Source organism: Eumetopias jubatus, unplaced genomic scaffold (genome assembly GCF_037043125.1).
Source record: "Eumetopias jubatus isolate StellerSeaLion01/CBP00866 unplaced genomic scaffold, mEumJub1_p1.0 scaffold_2, whole genome shotgun sequence".
Taxonomy (NCBI): Eukaryota; Metazoa; Chordata; class Mammalia; order Carnivora; family Otariidae; genus Eumetopias; species Eumetopias jubatus.
Genome location: NW_028274808.1, coordinates 15783621 through 15800429, shown reverse-complemented (window position 1 = coordinate 15800429; position 16809 = coordinate 15783621). Strand labels below are relative to the sequence as shown.

The following is a 16809-nucleotide window of genomic DNA, read 5'->3' as shown; positions in this document are numbered from 1 at the left end:
AAGCGGCGCAGCCCGCCAATGAACAGCCGCGGCGAACTTCCGCACCTCCCGGCCCGGCCGCTCGCGCCCTCCCCCCGCCTCCACCTCCCGGTTGCACAAGCTTGAAACAAACACTGGGGAGGAAGGGCGGAGGGAGGAGGGCGGAGGGGGGAGGCGAGGGAGGGAGGTAGCCAGGCGGGGAGGAGGGCGGGGGGTGGGGGGATTTCCAGCCTCAGCTCTTCGCAGTTTCCTCTCCTTGTTTTGCTTTCGATCTGGACTGTTCTCAGGCAAGCCGGGGAGTAACTTTTAGTTTTGCTCCTGCGATTATTCAACTGACGGGCTTTCATTTCCATTTCACACACCCTAGCAACACTTAAACCTTGCGGAATTGTATTGGTAGTGTGAAAAAGCACACTGAGAGGTAACATTTTTCAAATAATAGTTGTGACTGTGCGTGTGTGTTTTTCTCGAGGGCATGTTTGTGAGGACTGGCGGGGATGTGTGTGTGCGCGCGTCCTGATGGTTTGACACAGTGTTTTGCAGACGGAAAATGCTGGGGTTCATAAATATTAATACCGGTTTTCGGAGGAACAGTCGGCGCTCTTAGGGATCATCCGATTTTAGGGGAAGCAGGTTCTGCTCCTGTTGCCGCTGCTGCTGAGGCAGCGAGGAGGAGGAGGAGGAGGAGGAGGAGGTAGAGGGAGGAGGAGGAGGAGGAGGAGGTTGGTGGAGGTTTAATTTCACTTTTGGATTTGCAGATGCGGAGAGGTGGCTCCATGGACACAGACCTGCTCTGTGTGATTCTGCGCCCCAGGTGTTGTGTGTGTGGGTGCAGGTCCGCTGGAGTCGGGCCTCCTTTTAAAACAGAATTGTCGGGTGCATGTGTGTGCGTGTTTACAGACGCCGTCGCCACCAGATCCGAAGCAGGGCAGCGGGTCCTTCTCGGTGTCCGGCGGCGGCGCCTCTCTCCGGGCAGCCCCAGCGTGAATAAGCAGGAGCCCGCCGTCCGCCCCGCTGCCTGCGCCCCGCGCCCCGGCCGGGAGAGGCGCCTCGCGCCGCGGCGAAAGGAAACTTGGTGGGGCGCCCCGCAGCGGTCCCAGGGCTCGCCGGCCCGCGGGACCGGGGGAGCGGCCGCGGGCGTGGGGTGCCAGCGGCCGGAGGCGGCGGGCGGGCTCCGAGCGGGGCTGGGCGCCGGGCCTGGCCGGCACGCCCGGCTTCCTGGGAGCTGGGCCGCTGCCGCCACCGCCGCTCCGGAGGGACGCGGCGTCCTCCTTCCCGCCGGCCAGCGTCCGGCCCGGCCCTGGGGCTTTGTCACTGCACTTGTCCAGGCGCGCGGGGGGGCTCCGGCGGCGCGTCTTGGGAGGGCGCCGCGCGGAGGGGGTCATCCGCCCCGGCCGCGGCCTAGCGCCGGGCGCCGCCGGGTCCCCGCAGGCGCCCCCGGGCCGGCCTGGCGCGCTGGGCCTGACCCGCCTCGGCTACGGAGCGGGCGAGGTGGGGGCGGGGAGCCTCCGGGGACCGAGCGGCGCCCTGCTGGCAGGCGTGGGGGCGGGCGTACCCTGGGGGTCCAGGGGCGCGGGCAGCGGCGGGGTGGGGACGCGAGTGCCCGCCCCGCGCCCTCCGACCCCGCTCTGGGCGCCGAGTGGCATTCGCCCGCCGGCCGAACGTGGTTGGTGCACAGCCGTGGCCGCCACTTCCTTTCCGCCTCGCCGGCCGGGCTCGCCCACCGAGCGCTGCCCGCCGCGGCCAATCGTGGCGCCCGCCCGCCCGCGGCCGCGCTCAGTACCCCGGCCTGGGGGCCGGTCCGCGAGAGGGGCTCGGGAAGCCTCCGCAAGTTCGGAGGGCCTCTGCATGTAACTGCATCCCCTCGCCAGGACGCGCCGGCATCTGTCTTTGGCCCCAGGTCTCGGTACGTTTGCCGCCCTACCCCCTTGCCCTGTTGGAGGGGGAGAAGGGAAGGAGGCTGGCAGCCCGAGCCGGGCGCAGAGACCGTGTTCCGGGCGCCAGGTGAGGCGCCCGGGTCCGTGGGTGTAGGCAGAAGCCTGGGGCATCAGCTGTAGGTGTGCCCCCTGGGGCCGGCACTCGGGGTGGCCACAGATTAGCGGCGCGGCGTTCGCTGGTTTGCAACCGCTGAGGGGAGTGTTTGGAACTTGGGGACATTTTACCCTCTCCTTCCCTCTTCTGCCTCCGCCCTCCAGTGCGGGCGGCGGGTAGTGCTCCCCGTTCCTGGTTACGGTATAAAAACGCAGAGTCTTCCTACAGGAGGAAAAGTGCTGGCATTTGCCTTCTGCTACTGGCCTCCCTGTTGCCGCGACTGGGTCTGCTTTTGATGAATGGCTAGGGAGGGTGGAGGATAGTTAGATTTCCTGTTGTGGATTTTCAGGAATCACCAAGGCTGCTGTCAAGCCTGCAGTCATTTATTAGTGTTCAGACCGATTGCAAATTGCACTGGAGCTTAGGAGCCTGCACTTTTTGGTGCTCGCAGGGCAGGTGCAGACAGGGGTCTGGTGACAGACTGAGCTCGAAAGGTGGATCGTCTTGATGTCAGATGCGCGCCCCCCTACCAGGACCTGGAGGGGGGGGGGGAATCCCTGTTTCACTTCAGGGGGGGGCACACAGATTCAGGATTCTTGAGTTTTCCCAACGCACCATCCTTCCTCTTTTGGAGGGGGAAGGGATCGAAATAGAAACCTAAAAAATTCTGGAAAAACGTGGCTTTTCTAAGGAAACTTCGGAGATGGAATACTTAGAAATTAAACGGGCATTTCTGCGGGGTAACCTCGGAACGTCTATTGACTGATAGATGGCAAAGTCCGGAATTTCGCTGTAATAAGTGAATGATTATAATTTATAACTCAGCCTGTTGTGTGAGAAGTTAGATTTTGGCCTCTTGGATTCAGGAGTTCTGTTCTGTGATGATTTGTAATTGCTTCCCAATATTAAACATTTATATACTTCATCCTCAGTGAGTTGTCTTTTTTCTTTTGATCTTCACAAGTTGAAGATAATTTTGCATACCTCAGACTTATTTACCTGTAAAAATGTCATCGTAATCAAAAGTGAGAGTTTGTAGTTAAACTGGAAGCAAATTATGGCAAAGAAATGGTTGTCCTAAGGTCCTGACAGCTCTAAGAACCATGGCCCCACTTTTTTCTCACTCTGCCTCCTGAAGTACTTATATTAGGCGGATGTTCAATATACGAAAGCTAGTTAAGGCTGTTAAACTCACAACTAGTAGTGGAACATTCGAGACTTCGGATATTTAACTTTTGATGGGCATCCATTGTTTCATGTTTGCAAGGACACTGTCCTTTTATTCGTAGGATTATCGACTATGAGCTCTGTTGTTTCTAGAACATTTTCACACAATTTCCTTTTGATAAAGAGCAGAACTCTAAATGGGGTATCTGGGACATGGTTCTGTTTTGTGCTTTATACCAAAAAGGGCGTAAAGCAGATGAAGGACCTTATTTATTCACTTAATAAATATTCCTGGGACATTCACTAGGCACCAGACACAGTGCTAGGCTCTGTGGGTTCAACTGGGAACAGGAAAACAACTTCCTTACCCTCTGGGGAAATTGTATTTTAGTGGGTCAGCTGGTAATACACAACCGAAAGATAAATAACAGTGATTACCGTTTGGGGGTTAGTTCTATGGAAGGTGATAACAGTACTTTAAGTGCCTGTCTGGTAGGGTTGCTTTGGGGAACAGACGAGATCCTGCGTATGAAGGAAGGTTGTATGCGTTATAGCAATCTACAAATATGTAAGGCATTACCTTTCAGAATTCTGTCATTATTATTAATGTGAAAAAGCCAGGAAATTGGGACTGTGGATTGAACACTGACTTTCTCTTAGAGAATTTGCAGCAAAAAGGGATTTACTTCTGAGAGTATGTGGATAATGGCAAGGAATTAAACACAGAATAGCTGTTTTATGTAAAGCATCAAAGAATTTAACAGTGAAGTATAATATTGTCAGTGAATTTTTTCCTGTCAGAAGAGAAGTTAGATGGTATCCATGGAGACCAAATGATATGGAAATAACAGTGATACCAACGTATTCTCTCTCTTTCTCTGTCTCTCTCTATATAAACATCTTTTCAGGCTCAGTGTGCTTTAGTCTGAAATTTCTTTACCATTGCATCATTATGTTTATTACAGGTATGCCCCAAGCTGATTTTAGTATTTTGCTATAACATCTTTAAGGAAATTCGGTTAACTTTAATTTATTGAATGCTTACTGTATGCCCAACACTACGTATGTGAAAATAAATATAATGAACAGTATATTTTTCGTAAAATATAACATCTAAAAGTACATAAAGTAATATATAAACAGAATGTAAATTGCTGTGAAGTGTCAGTTTTATTAATAAAATCATTCCCCCATGGGTTAGGAGGTCAGGGCTTTCTGACATGTCCTGCTTTTGTCCTGAATGTGATCAATATTGGGTGCACGATGTCTGCCCAAGGCAGCGTTGAGGGATGGCCCTTAAGGAAGTGGCTGGTGGGAATGGAAGTGAGGAAGTTTGAATAAATCTTGATTTTTCAGCAAAGATTGATAAATTATCTATAGGTTCCAGATTTCAGCGGGAAGCCAATGTTTTGCGTAATATACCAGATGAAATACACCAGCAGCAAATCCAGCCCTTTGGCACCTGATGCCAGGCCCTAGCCTGTCCTGAGGACTCTGCCAGGCCCTGCGCGCTACAGGCAGCAGGCCTCTATCTTCCGGTATTTTACCTTCAAGCCTCCTTTTTCAACGATTTTCCTCCTCACCAGCTCCATCTTTTGACAGACTGTCCCTGAAATAAATGGTGTTTAGTTAGGAAGACTCTGATGCCTGTTTTTGCTATGAGAATTGCAGAAGACTTCTTGGCACAACTCCCGATTGACCTAGGAGAAATAGCATCCTCAAATCTGGTTGATCTAATTCTGGCCCAAAGTAGAGAAACCTGACGTTTTAGATCCCGGGCAGCCTTTTTGTTAGATAAACTCATAGTCCCCTTAGGCCTTCTGAGTTCTGAATCTAGCCCAGGACCCCTGCCGGCAGCAGGAACTTTTGAGTTCTGCTGGGGATCCAGGGATCCCAGGATGTGAACCATTGTAGTAACCCAGGCGCTTATTTTACTGAATGAACACAAACATGTACCCTTCTATCTCTAATTTTTTAAATGCTTGTTGACACCCAGCTGTGTTCAAGGCTCTGTGTAGTGCAAGGTGTGTGAACTCAAGTGTCCAGGGGCCTGGAGTTGACTTGCAGCCCTTTCGTTAACTCTCCCAGTCTCTTCTCCTTTTGGCACCTTAGTTTTCACATCTGTAAAATGGGGCTGTGTGGTTCTGTTACCTGTGGGGTATGGGGCTCCTGTGCATCTCAGCATCACCTGGGAGGGAAGGGGCTTTTAGAAGCCACAAAGAACTTTTAGGTTTAAGACTGTCTACAATGCCTTCCTCTCCTTGATTCTTTTAACCCAAAGAACCCCCACCCCCACCCTCGTAGCAAGCCTCTGTTATCCACCAGGGCCTCCTGGATCCCTGTCCCTCAGATGCGTGGGCCAGAGCGAAGGCAGAGAACCACTGAATCATGATTAGGATCTCTTCTCAGGGCCAGATCATTTATTTTTGTATTGTCTCAGGCCATGCTATGCAGACCTGTTTTCCACATTTTATTTGAGTAGGGAATCCGTGGTCACTCTCCGTCGGCTCTGTTCATGTTGACCTTGCTTGTCATATGAAAGTGATATTAGTGTGATGATTGTGATCCTTTGAATTTTCCATTCTGAAGAGGCAAGAAGGACTTTGCTTTATGGGTACGTCTCTTGGTCTAGGAAGGCCATCAAGAGTTACGGGTTTGTTTTTTGTGTGTTTCTGTTTCAGCTCATATTCCCCTTTATCAGTGTAGTATTCAGCTCCGATAAACAAGAGAAAACTGGAGTCGAGCATTGTCCCCATTTTTATGGGAAATAAAGCTTGTGCAGTTCTCTCTGATGAGGGATTCTGAGCATGTTTATCTCAAGGGCAAGGCCAATGTCGTTCAACAAAATATCTTCATTTAGGTTTTTTTGTGTGATAAAGTTCTGTCTAATTTTCATTAAACCAATATTTTTGGGAGTCAAGTACTTGCTAAGTAATTTTCATAAATAATTTCTCTTCAGGCACACTTAGCAATCTGTTGCTACACTTGCACACCCAGTGTGATGGAAGGAAAGATGAGCTTCCAATTTAATTTGTTGTTATTGAGCTTATAAATGTCAGGTTTGTGTAGGATCTAAAGAAATGTTTTATAGATAGAATACACTGTCCTGGCCCCATAATCTTAGAATCCTGCTGACTTTCCCATTTCATGAGGTTGACATTTTGACTGAGAAGAGACTGCATACAAATTGCTTTTTTTCAAGTAATATCTACTGTGTTATTTTTGAAGAGAGCTTTTTTGTTCTCCTTACCCTAGAATTATTGAACAGGATGAGAAGAATTACAGTGGTGAGAAGAGTGTCTCAACACCTGGATAGGGTGTTAGTGGGTCCGCGGATGGGTGGGGTAAGAGTGGGAAGGGCACTGGAAGGTGACACTTTTGGGGGCTGAAACGATGAAAAAAGAGAATAAAGCGTAGGGTAGAATAGTGCCTACTGAACTCTGGAGTGGGAGGGAGAGAGAAGAGGGAATCAGGCAGGTGGATTTTCTGTCTCATTAACAAATACCACTGAAGGAATTTCGGGGTGGCAGGGAGCAAGTTGGTAGTTAATTGATGGGAACTCAAGGTCAAGTTGAAATACTAGAGGACCCCCCCATTTCCGACTTTGGAATTAAGCCTTTTTATCCTGCCGGAGGTAAAGTCTGATGGGAAAACCACTAGGCATCAGCCAACTTGAGGCAAGTGAACAGGAGGTTGTGGGTAGTTATTCCTTAAGCATGGTTGAAGCCTTTCAAGGTAGGCATGCCCGGGGCTGGAGCAGATGGAGGAATTGCTGCTCCGACTTAAGGCCTCAGACTTGGACCAGAATGGCCTTTGGAGGCAACCATGGGCTCCGAAAGGAAGATACATGGCGATACAAATTTTTAGAAATATTGTAATCGCTCTCTTAGACCCATGCTGGTCTTCCTCTTAGACCCATGCTGGTCCTCTGGGCTGCTGTTTTATTTTTGTCAGGTTGTAGGGGGTGACTAGGAATCAGGAAAGCAGAATGGGCTGATTCCGTGTTCCTCTAAAGAACAGGTGGCAAAGTTAAGGCAGAGCCCGACATGCCATCACTGGGTCCCGCAGGTCACCCATGGTGAAACTAGTTGGGGTTTTATGTTGAAAGAAACCCTCTGGGGTGCAATTTGGTGTTAGAGACTCAAAGTCTTAAAAATGTCAAACCCTCAGTCCCAGTAATCTCACTTCTAGGAACGTACTCATGTGAAATAACCGGAGATGGGACAAGGATTTATTTGTGAAGATGTTTATCGAATTAGCTTTTGTTATAGTGCAAATTTGGAAACAATCTAAATACCCACAATGGGAACACATGTAAATGAACTCTGGCACAGCCAGATGATGAGGATGGATAGCTAATAAAATTCATGCTTTTGCATTTAATGATGGAAAAGTGCTTGTGATGTATGTTGAGTGGAGGAAAAGAGATACTTAATTGTGACCTTAATTTTATTTTAGAAATGTGCGTGTATTCGTATATACATCATTAAAGAAAAAACTGGCAGAGAACATTTGAATGGTGCGATCGAGGGTGTTTGGCTTTCCCCCCCCCCTCTTGAAACACTTGGATTTTCCATATTAATATAGCAGTACAGTTCCTTTTATAACCAGAAAAATATTCTCAAGATAACTCTGAAGTGTCCCCTCTGGCCTTACCTTGATAAATGTTAAGATCAGGACATTGCTGAGGAGGATGCTGTAGGTGGATGTGGCTTTTTTTTTTTTTTTAAGTAGGCTCCACACCGCAGCATGGAGCCCAACGCAGGGCTTGAACTCACAACCCTGAGCCCAAGACCTGAGCTGAAATCAAGAGTCAGATGCTTAACCGACTGAGCCACCCAGAGACCCTTGGATGTGGTCATTCTTGAGCTCTTTCTGCCTTGATGTATGGAGCCAGGATCTAGAATCTGGGCTTTCCCAGCTAGTGCTGAGAGATGCCCTTGTCCCTATTCAGCTACTTGAAGCTACTGAGATTGAGGGCTCCTTGGTGAGGGTGGGACACACTGTTTTGCCAAAAACTGTGTGGGGGTGGTCACAAATGTTACCCCACTTCACAGATACCTCCTTTATGTATGTGAAACCACAGAAACAAGACACTGGAGTAGGAGAAAAGAGTTCTTTATCGACCATTATGGCCAGGTCAACAGCCAGAGTGATGTTGCAGCTGCGGACACCCATTCCCAGACCCTCAGGTGATGCTGTGAAAACAGGTGGAACATGGGTGTGGGCTATGCTCTGTAGATGACATCGAGCAACCCAAGGGAGAAACCGAGAAGGAAAAAAAAAAAAAAACCCATCTTTGCTCCTGTGAGAGTGGATGGAAAGGATTCAGGGTTCTCATCCCAAACTTTTGGAACATGAGGGTTTTTCTAGAAGTATTCCTAAGATTTGGGCTTTGTGGCTTTTGAAATGTCCATGCTTAGAGACAGGTCTTCCTGGCACCCTGGGAGCTTAACCCAGGGACCTAGTCACGGCTATAACCGGTTGGCCCCCTGGAATGGGTAAGAGTATAATCATCCTCTTGGATCAGAGCAATTAATTTAGACAAATGGCTACAGATCCAATTCTTATGGCACAGTGAAGAATAAAATGTTGCTAGGGGACCTGAATGCAGACGTGTCCTACCTTGATGTCATATACATTCTCTCTATTGTATACATTCCTGGGTCTCGGGTGGTTAGAGAGTCTCATAGGAACACTGAGGAATCCAGCGAAGTTTTATTTCTTCACACAACCTTTACTGGAGAATGACTTAGTGTGACTCCATCAGAGTGTGGCCTAAGATTTTTCACAACTGCAGAAACCTCCAGAATCCCTGATTTGTATCTGAAAAAAAAAATTAGAATAGTTTTGATCCCTTTGTAGATCCTGGAGACATTTTTGGATTGTTATGAGCTAGTATTGGCTATAACCAGAGGCAGAGGCAAAGTACCAAAGCATAGCTTTAAAAAAAAAAAAAAAAATACCGATTAGGACAACACTGTCCAGTACAAATAAAACATGAGCCGCATGCATAATCTTTAATTTTCTAGGAGCCACATTAGGAAAGTAAAAAGAAAGCGGAAAAATTAATTTTAATATTTTATATAGCTCAGTATGTCCAAAATATTATCATTTCAACATGTGATTCATATGAAAATACTGATGAGGTCATTTACATTCTTTTTTCGTACCGAATCTTCAAGATCCAATGTGTCTTTTATGCCCGGAGCACATCTGAATTCAGCCTGACCCCATTTTCAAGAGTACAATGGCCACAGATGGCTGCCATGTTAGTTGTGGTCCAGGATTAGGACATGAAGAAAAGTATGGGGGAAAGTTGTCATCCGAGGACTGAACCTAACAGGACTGAGGGAAAGCAGACGTGAGTGGTCATTTCGGTGATGCGGTCATTCGGTGATAACTGCATGCCCCTCCCCACCTCCCCAGACAAACCTCACCTTGATCTCTTCAGCCTAAGATACCAAAATGCTCTGGATTTCTTTAGAAGCAACACACTGCATGTGCCATTGCTTTGGTGATCAGCCTCAAACATCTTGAACCTTTTCTGGCGCCTTGAAACTGTTAAGAAAAGTGTTGATTCCTTGGGTTTTTCCATTTATAACACCTACATGGCAAGGGATTTGTGAGCTAGGCTGGTGTTGTATTCCTTTGCATTCCCCACCAGTACTTGATAAGCAGTAAGAACTAAATAAATATTTGTTGATCTGATTTTCAGCCCTGAAGCAAAGTTTAGCTCCAGAAGGCTGAATTCCAGTTCAGGATGGATGGCACAGATCTGTGTTGGGTTAGACACCTAATGGTATATGTACTGGGCACGTAAACATTGAGATTTGTCGCTTTGCGTTAGGATTTGTCATTTTGTATTAGGGGTTCAACATCCAGAAGGGGAAAAATTGTTTTTTTTTTTTCTTCTCCTTTGTACCTAGGACTTTAAAACAATCTTACCAGCCCCTTTCTCTGACATTTAAGTTCCAATGAGTATACTAATGCCTCCCTGTACATATAGATAAGCTATAGTCACCGATAAACCCGAGATACATATTTGGGAGCTGCTACTTTCTTGGTGGGTTAGTTATTGACAATAACTTTATTATTAACAAACACTTAGCCATGACGTATAAGCAGTGAAAGTCTTTTAAAATCAAGTACAATATTTTACAGTTTCCTTCATTTGTTCCCTCTGAGTATAATTGTTGGGTTGAAGCAACAGACTTCTCCACAGAGCCAAGGCAATTTATTTTTACTGAAGCCTACCTAAGAACTGCTTAGGTAGCTTTTCTCCACGAGATTAAATACGACCTTCACTGAATCATGTTTTAGCAGGGCCAGCAGCTAGAAAAATAAAGACTAAACCAAACCTCTAGCATAGAAATTCCCAGCTGCTCAGGGGGTCAGAGCTTTCCTGATTGCTTTCTACCAATGAAAACACTGCAGATGAGTTTTAAGTGAATTCTCGTAGGTTTGGGGATTTGCAACTGACAGAAGAACAGGAAAGTATAATCTCACTTTAAAATAGTAATCCTAAAGGTAAATCTTTATTGACTCTTTTTGGGGAATGTTGGGATTTTGTTCATATGGGAAAACTTAACTCCTGTGCACTGTTCAGCTGACCTTGGAAGGTAAGGTCCTCAGGGTGGAATGGAGACAGAGGAGCTGGACATGAAGCTCTTGCCCCAAAAGGGCACTGTGGGCTTGTGGGGTGTTCTGGGTATTCCCAGGGACCAACACAGATGGCATTGCTCCCCTTTCTTCTCTCTGTTATAAAATGAAAGTATAAATGGGGAGCCTGCCAAGGAGGCCCCAGTAGGGAATGTAGATAGATGAACTGCATTTCCACTTCTGGGTGTGGTCATACTGGTGAGTCGAGAAGTCAGGATGAATTTACAATATTGTTGGGGAGGATGTGCCACTCTTACAGGTGCTTTTCATACATTAAGACTTAAAAAACTTTTTTTTTAATTTCTTTAAAGTCAGGTTGCAATTTGGGTTGAGTCCTTCAACTGGAACAGTGGACTGTTTTGATCATTCGTTCATTCAGTTAGGTGTTTCCCCAGTGCTAACTACATGGAGAGGGAGGTACAAAAAGGTAAAAAGGTATTGAGCTTGGATTTGAGTTAGCGGGGTACAGGATCTGCGCTCCCAGCTACAAGGATATGACTGCAAGGTTATCACTAAATTGAACGGCTACGTAAAACAATCGAGCCGCTGGGCAGGTACGACCCCTGTTCCGGAAGTGCTGTTAGGTAAGGGTGAAGACCCTCTAGAGGTCTTCATGGGCCACGTGGCCTTGTCTCAGAGCCTACGGGAAGCAAGAGTACTAACACGACACCTTTTTGGCTGGGTGTATACATTTTAATTCCTAAAAGACAGATCCTTAATAAATTATATAACCTACTGCTTTGCCGTCGCCGTTGTTTCTCGACAGGTCTTCCGCATTTAGTCTGGCATGTAGAATTCAGCTGTTGCTTGGTCTCTTTTATCATTCAGGAAACCCATGTGGGTAAGTCCTGCTCATTATCTCTGCTCTCGACTTCCCTTTCCCTCAAGGTAGGCACTGTAACTAGCAGAGCTGCTGATAAATTTTACTGCTCCCATCCCTCCCCAGACGTTGGTGCTGGGAGAAGCTAACCCTTTGCATGTCCAGGAGAGGCTTTCTCCCAGCTTGGTTCGAGGTGTCATCACCATGAACAGGAAATTGGCCCTTACTTCATTTTTGAAAATCCTCATTTTCCGTCCCTTCCCTCTTTTGCTCTCGTTCTTTGTGTGTGCGCGTGCACGTGCCCCTACGCGTGCGCACACGTGTATTTGGCTAGTGAATGCTTCAAGTTGCCTGGAAGCAAAGAATAACTATCATCCATAACAGGGCTGAAGGAAGGGGTGGAAGTAGCAGTGAATCCATAAGTGCCTGTCTGCTTATTTTTTTTTTTATTGTGGTAAAAGTGACATGACACGAAATTTACCATTATAAACATCTTTAAGTGCGTAATCTGGTGGCGTTAAGTGCGTTGACAACGTTGTGCGTCCCTCACTGCTCTCCACCCCAGAACGGACTTATCATGCCAAACATGATAAGTCAAACAGAAACTCTGTACCTACTAAACCATAACCCCGCTGCCCTCAACCCCTGGCAACAACGGTTCTGCTGTCTATGAACTTGGATTACGCTAGCCGCCTCATGTAAGTGGAATCATACAATAATTGTACCTTTGTGTCTGTCTTCTTTTTTCACTTCGCAGAACGCTTTCCAGGTTCATCCCTGTTGTAGCAAGTGCCAGAACTTCATTCCTTTTTAAGCCTGAATAGTATTCCCCCATTTTGTTCATCCATGCACCTGTTGATGGTCACTTGGGTTATTATGACCATCTAGCTATTGTGAAGAGTGTGGATCATATAATTCCATGTTTTAAAATTTTGAGAAACTACCAGACTTTCTCATGGTGGCTACATCATTTTGCATCCTTCTAGGAATGCATGAAAGTTCCAGTTTCTCCACATCCTGGCCAACATTTGTTATTTTCTGTTTTTCAGGTTTTTTTTTTTTTTTTGATGCTAGTCCTCCTAATGGGTGTGAAGGTAGTATCTCATTGTAGCTTTTTTTTTTTAAAGATTTTATTTATTTATTTGAGAGAGACAGAGAGCCCGAATGATAGGGAGTGGCAGAGGGAGAGGGAGAAGCAGGCTCCCCACTGAGCATGGAGCCCGATGCGGGGCTCGATCCCACATGACCTGAGCCAAAGGCAGATGCTTAACTGCTTAACCGACTGAGCCGCCCAGGCGCCCCTCTCATTGTGCTTTTGATTTGCATTTCTCTGACAGCTGGTGATGTTCTTGTCCATTTGTATATTTCCTTTGGAAAATGTGTGTTCAAATCTTTTGCCCATTTTTGATTTGGTTATTTGGGTTTTTTTGTTGCTGAGTTGTAGGATTATGTCATTCTTTTCTGTGGGTTCCCTAGTGACGTGCTAGATGGTCTGAAAAGCTAACAATGATCCCCCCTCATATAGTATGTGTAGCATGGGGCACAAAATCATTTATAACATTTTGCAATGCAAAGTTGATAAAGCGCATGATAAGTTACATTGCATGAAGTAAATCAGGGTGGATTGGTAAACGGGATCAGATAAAAGTATTTAATCTTCTCAGAATACTAGAATTGGAAGTTTCCTTAGAGATTACAGTCTGCTGCTTCAGTTTTTTAGCTGGAGACATCAAATGACCTGCCCAGGATCTTGTGGCCAGATGACGTACTCAGTATGTTGTGTTGAACTCTGTAGTAAAGAATTAACTTTTTTTGGTGTTGTGTTTTCAATTTTAAAATTTCTGGTATGAGGAAACACATAGCAGTGCTTGAATACGGTAATGAATTAATTTGTAGTGGGCTGTTCATATGGTGCTAATGAAAAAGACCCTCAGGTTCATCACCATTGTGGAATTAGGATAAAAGTGAGTAAAAGCAGCCTGAGAATAACACTTGGGGCATGAGCATTTAAACAGAATACATCCAGTAATGGCTTAATACTACTACTTGCGTGGATGAAAAAAATTTATTGCTGTAATAACAGACCTGTAAAGTAAAATGAAAGCATTTGTGTATTTATTGTGAATTATCGACCAAATGAGGAACCATTTATTTGTTCTTATGCGAGCTATAGGAGATGAGGAAATTCAGTGAAATATCACAAATGTACAGCAGCAAATTTACTCTTGGTTTGCTTTTATGTCGTGCTCAGATTTTTCATTTCACTTGATCCTTTTGCAGAGTTGGTCTTTATTAAATCATACGGCCTAGCAAGATAACATATGGATTGTAACTAAGAGCAAGTTGTGACTAATTGGGAAGAAGATACATAATGTCTCTGACATATGGCGGAGGGAGGGAACTTTATATTCCCTTCAGGTTGGGGGCCCAGGCTTTCAAAAGAGTCCTCAAAATTTGCCTCAAGGACTAGGAAAACAAATATGATCCTGATGAAATGAAGTTGAAGACTCCTTTCTGCAAGCACACATTTTAAATGAAACTCTCGGGAGAATTAATTCCTTCAACACACCTTTTTGAACAGTGTGTGCGAAGCCTGGTGCTTGTGGAGACGTCAAGTTGACAATTTCATGTTCTCAAAGAGCTTATCATTTACTCAGAGAGACAGGCGATAGAAAACCATCTGTCGTAATGAAAAGAATGAAATGTGTGCTTAATAAAAGCACAGCAAGCCAAAGGATCTGTGTCTTTGCCCAGAGAAATGGGGGTGTGCTTCGCCCTGGACTTCGACACCTGCCACAGGAGGATGGTCGTGGCCATTGGTGGCAAACGGGTGAGCAGGGCGTCTTTGGTTGAGGGAACAGTCAGAGCAAACAAAAGATGGGCTGAAGATTCCTTCCACTCTTGGCGCGTGGAGAGTTGTCTGGTGGGGCAGGAGTGGATGGATCACGGGAGTGACTGGGTCGGTCCGGGGGACCACAGCCACCTCAAGGCATGTGCCCATAAGGAAACGCTTTGTTTTGAGCATAGAGCAAGTTTTCTGGGGAGGGTGGGGTGGTGGTGACTGGGGATTTGGAACGTTGTCCCCTTACATTTTAGAGAGTGCTAGATGATGGCTGTTGGCCAGGTGTGGCAGGGCTGTGAGCCTGCCACATTTGAGAGGAGGTGGAAGGGGGTGTGCGTTCGTCGTTTCTACGCACGATGGGCATTGCAGAAAGGACCAGATTGTGCTTTTGATGAGAACCAGGCCTGCCTTTGAGGTGCTTTCGTACGTTCCCAAGAGGAAGTAATGCACAGGTATAAAAATATTTTTTTGTGCTTTCTTTTGTTTGCTTTGATCTGGTTTATAAAGAGAGTGAAGTGATTATGAATAGGTTTACAGTAGACAGTTGTCCTTAATACGGATGAGAAAGCCAAGTTAGAGAACCAAGAGAGTGGATGGCAGGGTGCCCCAAAACAGTGCTTTAGCATAGCAGAAATTTTCAGGCTAGGGTGTCCTGTTTGCTTCAAGAGTGATGGGGATCTCGCTCTCCCCTCGGGAGTGAGACTGGCAGTTCGTGGTTGGGTTAGGCCGCTCCTCCCCGCCCGGGCATGAGGTATGCTTGCTCACATTCTCTGAGTTACGCCCCCTGAAGGCCATGCGAGGGCTGGTTCGTGGATCGTTAGGGTCAAGCCCAAACTACAGGGACTCCAGAAGCCCAGAGGAAACTTGACGACATTGGCTCTGCCATGCTGAGGCTCCTTCCCATCTGCGTTCCCTCAGCAGGGCTGAAGTCAAAATGGTACCACCGTCGGGTGTGGAGGCCATGTCAGCCTGGCTGACTGGCTGGGCTGCCTTGATAGCATATAAGGGATATTTGCTGGGCTCTCCAGTTCCCTGTAGGGCTGAGGTTTGAAGATCTCATTCAAAGGCCCTAGCTTTTTCTGGGTTATATTTCATTATATCACATTCTACATCTATTATTAATGACTGCCTGCTCGACTCCACTGATAAATTTTGGAGTGCTGTCATGTGTTCCTCAGGGCTCAGCAAAATGACTTGCATATACCCAATACTCAACAAATGTTGGCTGCCTTAAATTATGATGATTGGCCTAGTTCTCCGTTTATTTCCTGTCCAGACATGGGCCCATCTGTAGTACCTTAGAGCTAATAGGACTCATGTGCTGTGTTGCCTAGTAAGGAACAGGACCAGACGGCAGGTGGAGAGCACATCAGCCATGTTTGTATGCGCCCTGGGGTGTATCGGGGTGTTTCCCCTCATCAGTCAACAGGGACCTTTGTTAAGGTGCAAGGACAAATGGCTGTCTATTAATTAGCTCTGCCACTTCTGTCCCCAGGGCACAGCTTCTCCCTGTTGCTGATGGTTCAAACCTGCCATGCACACTTCCTCCCTCCTGCCTTTATTTGTTATTCTCCCTTTTGTCTGGAATGTTCTTCCTTGCTTTACACCTGAGGATCCCTTACCTCTCCGGGCCCAGGTCAGATGCCCCCTCTTCTTGGAAGCCTTCCAGAGTTAGCTCTTCTGGGATTTTACACAATACAGTACAACTCCCCCAAAATGCCTCGCAAAAAATTTCACCTATATAAAACTCAGGGTCACACTATTGTGAAGCTAATGGAATGGTGTTGGGGGCAGGGGAGTCTGATGCGGAGAAGGAACCACGACCCAGTGGTGTTGAATGCCCTGTTCAGTTATCACAAGCTCTGTTAGATCCTGAAGTGCATCATCGAAAGTTTTACCGTCCTCATTTTTTTTTCTCTAGTGTTACCTGCAGGACAAGATACCTCATTTTGGAGTTGTTTGCTTATGTGCCTGGGTCCATCATTGCAGGGTCAATGCTGAGGACGGAGATCACGTCCTAATTTCCCTTGTGCTGCCGCCCCACCCCCCGCCAAAGTTTGTCACTGTGCTTGGCACATGGGGCCTTTTACACTACCTGGCTCAATAAGATTCTTTGAATGAAAAGTTGAGTAAATGTAATTCAGAGGTTTGTTAACATACTAAGCTCAATTCATCTGGAAAATATTATGAAAGTAGTAAAATTATTCTTTTTTAGGTTGCATGCTTCTTGTAATCATTAACCCTCCACACACTTGTTTATCACTTATTCATAATAAGTTCTTTCCATCACAACATGGATGATAGTTCC

General features: G+C 46.5%; 1 protein-coding gene across 5 annotated transcripts in view; it reads left to right on the top strand.

Moving 5' to 3' along the window:
* The first annotated feature begins 220 nt into the window (after window positions 1-220).
* Window positions 221-16809, top strand: part of IRF2 (interferon regulatory factor 2) — an 80287-nt gene continuing 63698 nt past the window's right edge. The window contains exon 1 of one of the 5 annotated variants that reach the window (XM_028099765.2): window positions 221-400. The gene's annotated coding sequence lies outside the window, so the exon portion shown is untranslated. Of the gene's footprint in view, window positions 401-713; window positions 794-1739; window positions 1886-16809 lie in introns of those variants that run through there. The other 4 variants (XM_028099766.2, XM_088020909.1, XM_028099767.2 and 1 more) reach the window with 4 other exon arrangements.